Source organism: Helianthus annuus, chromosome 12, assembly GCF_002127325.2.
Source record: "Helianthus annuus cultivar XRQ/B chromosome 12, HanXRQr2.0-SUNRISE, whole genome shotgun sequence".
NCBI classification, from domain to species: Eukaryota; Viridiplantae; Streptophyta; class Magnoliopsida; order Asterales; family Asteraceae; genus Helianthus; species Helianthus annuus.
Genome location: NC_035444.2, coordinates 125,442,069 through 125,446,846, shown reverse-complemented (window position 1 = coordinate 125,446,846; position 4,778 = coordinate 125,442,069).

Genomic DNA, 4,778 nt, shown 5'->3' with positions numbered 1-4,778 from the left:
ATTTTCAAGTCGGTGATCGAGTATTACTTAAGGTCTCACCTTGGAAAGGTGTGATCAGATTTGGAAAGAAAGGAAAACTTGCACCTAGATACGTTGGACCATTCCAGATCGTTGAAAGAATCGGTAAGGTAGCCTACAGACTTCAATTGCCTCCTGAACTTGGAAATGTTCATCCAACCTTTCACGTATCCAACCTCAAAAGGTGTTTAGCTGATGAGAACCTCCACATACCACTTGACGAAATTCGTGTTGATAAAACACTACATTTTGTTGAGAAACCTGTGGAAATTATGGATCGTGAAGTCAAATGGCTTAAACGCAAGCGCATTCCGTTGGTTAAAGTTTGCTGGGAATCTAAACGTGGACCTGAGTTTACTTGGGAACGTGAAGATCAAATGAAGGCGAAGTATCCACATCTATTCCCACGAGTTTCCTCTAAACGAATTTCGGGACGAAATTCCCACAAGTAGGGGAGACTGTGACATTTGTGCTTGTAATCATTGTAAACAGTTCGGTTATCAATGAAATAAAGTTATTTGATCCCAATGTTTGTTTATTCATGTTTGATGTTTTTCATGTTTTGGCTTTATTCGATTTCAAACTCTATATCGCTTTCTGGAGAATTTTACGCAAACTGGTACGAAAACGTAATCAGTTATATGCAACAAATACTCCGGAACATCATTTTATGCTTAACATACCTTAAATAACCTTTACATAACTTAGAAATAAGTTTCGAAGGCTTTGGTATGGCAAAATTCAGTTAATTCGCTTACAGGGACTAAAATTGACAAACTGCGAAAGTATGCCGATTTGAACTGTAACGAACATTCCGGAACATGATCATAAGTTAAACACACCTTAAATATCCTTTACATAGCTTAGAAATAGGCTTTGAGGGGTTCGGTGTGCTAAAATAAACTTTATGCTCATTCAGGGACTAAAAGTGTCAAAAAGTGCATAAGTTTGCACTTTCGCGCATATCTTACGTTCTGATTACTTCCGGACATCCAAAAATTTATGTAAGCATTAAAATATTATGTTTTAATGTTTGGCATGAGAAAAATCCATTCGTCGCGCAATTTGGATCATTTTTCGCGCTTATGCGCATTCCGTCGTAATTAAGCGAACATCGCGATCGTACGACCAAACGAACCGACATCCGAGATATTTTTGAGCATGTTTTGAGTCCCCTATACTTTAACTTCATTTTAGAGCCTTAAAATGAGGTTAACGGGGCTTAAACGTGTCAAAAATGGGCCGAAACGCATGTTTCTAAGCTGCAGGGACCAAAACTGACAAATCTGTCAAACTTTGCCCAGGCGGCCCGCGTGAACATTCATGCAATCCTTAGGCGGGCCGCGTCAGGTCCCCAGAACTGCAAAAACAGTTTTAACAGCTGCTAACAGCTGTTATGCACTCAAAAACCCATTGCAAATGGTATTTTCGAATCAGGGGACTGAAATAATGGGCTCAAATGGTTTTTAAAAACTATGGGTACACATGGATGGCCAAGATCGAAGCACGCTTTGCGAGGAACGATCTTAACGGTTCACCAAATCCTATATATACCCCTCCATGTCTTGCCCATTTCCCTCACACTTGAATTCAGAGGTTGCTCTCTAAGTTGGGGTGCTTTGACACTTCATACCTGAGAGTACTCGGAATTCAATCTTGCGGGGACCCGTTGTAAGTATTCTTTCGTTCTTTTATTGCTTTTCGAGTCCGAAAGTCAAACTTTGTTTGACTTTCTGCATTGACCAGTTTATGGTCAATGCGAAGTTCGTTTGAACTTCATAACGTGAGCGTAATCACGTTGGTTATAGTCCCTAGCGACTATACCTACTGATTACCACGTTATCTAGGCTTAGTGACGAGCCGTAGTTTCGGTCAAAATGCGTTTTCTTGCGCATTTTGTAACCAAACTACTTTAGGGTATTAAAACCGTTTGTTTTAATACCAAAACCTGTTTTCTAAACATGTTCTAGCATGTTTAGCTCGTCGCTTTTAGTTTTGTGCTTGTTTAGGGTCGTAAGGGTAAGCGATCTAATCAATCGCTTATACTTACGAACCCGACCCATTTGGTCGATCATTAGGATCCGACCAAACACATTAGGTGACCATAGTGTATAGGGAATAACCTTTCAAGGTTATACCTTATGGTCACGCCATTTGAGTAGTTGTATGACAAGTGGTTCTTATGCTTTAGGTAAATTACCAAAATGCCCTTTTTACACTAAAATTCATTTTAAACTTATGTAACATAAATTTTGACACCTAAACTGATTTAGCAACAATATTAAGTGTGTTAAGGCATATCTTGCTTGTCATAGGGCTAGTTAGGCGTTTCAAGCGCGTTTTACGCAAACGACGCGTTAAAGTAGCATAAGCTACCTAAGCGGGTCGTAACGGGTCAAAAGCACTTAGGATAAGTTTCGTTTTAGTATGTAGGCTTTGTCAAACCATATTACATAAGTTCCCACACTTATTTGGTTTGCGAACCCTCGTACTACCCGATCCTCCGATAGGTCCGTTTATTAATGTAGGTGCCTTTATAGGTGCTGTTTGATTCCGTGATCTTCTAGCATTGCTTGGTGGTTGTTCTACGACTTCTAAGCAATCTCAAGTGAGTACATAGTCCCCTCTTTTACTGTTTTCCAAACATTTTGGGGTGAAACACATGTGCCTACTTGTTACTTTCATTCTTTTCATGCTTTCATATCATATACTTGCTATGTTCATTAATACATTTGTTTTACATGACATTTTCACGCTATGTATGTTCATTATACTTAGTACATTTGTTTTTACATGACATTTTCACGCTATGTATGTTCATCATACTTAGTGCATTTATTTTACATGACATTTTCACGCTATGTATGTTCATCATACTTAGTGCATTTGTTTTACATGACATTTTCATGCTTACATTTTGGGTATGACATTTGGTTTGTTTAAGTGGGACAATATACATTCATTAACATTGATCACGCCGCTCGTTAGTAGGTAATGGTACCATAGGAATTGACAACTCCCATTCCTGAAATCCTGGGTATGTTTGGATTGGAAGGAATGACCGAATTCGATTAAAACATTTAGACAGATAGACCTTTAATTTGTTTAAAGGTTTATCACCACAGTTGCAAGGCTTGAATGTATGCATTTTCACAATACCGCATAAATGTTTGTATTCATTATAGCATGCATTTTCCACAAAACATAGCGTTGATTTAAACCATGTTTTACTTCAATACACTGTTTTGTGCATTTTTCCTATGGTTTAGTTGATACATATTTCACTAACCATACATTGACATTTTGATTACACATTACATGATTGATATTTGACATAGACAATGTTGATATTGATATATATACATTTTGACATGGTTTTCACAATAACATTGGGCAAATGGTTTAGACATGGGCAACTTTCATTGGGTGGTTTATTTAAGTCATTCAACTTGGACTTAATCATTTTTCTTACAAATAACACATTTTTCATAAGACATTGTTTTACAACACTGTTCGATAAATATATATACAAACTCATTTTACTTAGTTATTCATTTAACCTTACATTACTTTTTCACATATCATCTACTTTATCATCGCTTTTCAAATGATTTATAAAACAAAACATGTTACAAGGATCATGACTGACTTTGTTAAACAACCCTTTTCTAAAACCTAAGTCATGAATCCTATTTTCACAAAACCTATGCTACTCACTGGCATTTTTATGCTAACGTACTTTATTTTCACATGTGTTTCAGGAGCAAATGCGTAGGATGATCGTGACACGCTAGGGTGGACTTGGGCCTTAGTGACATAAAACAAAACTAGACGTAGTTTAATTTCGTCATGTGCTCTTTATTTCTGTAGTTTTAAGACAATGTGGCTTGTTGGTTCTTGTTTGAACAATGAATTCCACCCTCGGGTGATGAATAAGATAATACTTTAAATGCCATGGTTGTGAAACAATAATTCTGTTACAACACTCCCCGACGTTTCCGCCACGATTTGATGTTTTACGTGGTCGGGGTGTGACATAAACCATATCACATGAATTCCAAAACTCATTTGGTTTACAAGACCTCATTCTGTCCGATCTCCCGATTTAGGCGTCTATTGTTTGACTAGTGGTTCGATTACTAGGAGCTACTTGATTTCTCTGGTTTGCTCGAGTTTGTTGAAGTTCTATTTGATCGAGGATACTTTGCACTACATGTGAGTACATAGTTCCCCTATTTTACTGTTTTTAAATCTTTTGGGGTGATTCATATGTACGAAATGTTTTCAAGGTTTAAACGATGGTTTCAAAAACGATTAAAACGATTTTTACAAAACTAATAACGATTTCAATAATGTGAATAAAACTTGATGGTTGTAGTTAAATAACAAATGACATTCATTACTTTTGGCCCAACCGACCAGTATTAGGTTATGGTACCATAGGATCTGACAAATCCCGTTACTTTACTACACCCATGGTTATGTGTGGGGGTTGTGGGTAGCGACTGAATCTAATATTTGTTAACTTACCCTTTGGTGGTTTGTTAATACGAGAACGAGTTGAACGATGGACGAGTCATGAAGGTTTGAATGTTGTTAGCGAGACGACCATAAATAGTTTTTCACAATTAAAACGAGGACGATTTAAACGATCTAAATGAGTAAACGATTTGGGAACGAGTAAACGATTTGGGAACGAGTAAACGATTTGGGAACGATATGGGAACGATTTGGAAACGATTTGGAAACGATTTGGATAC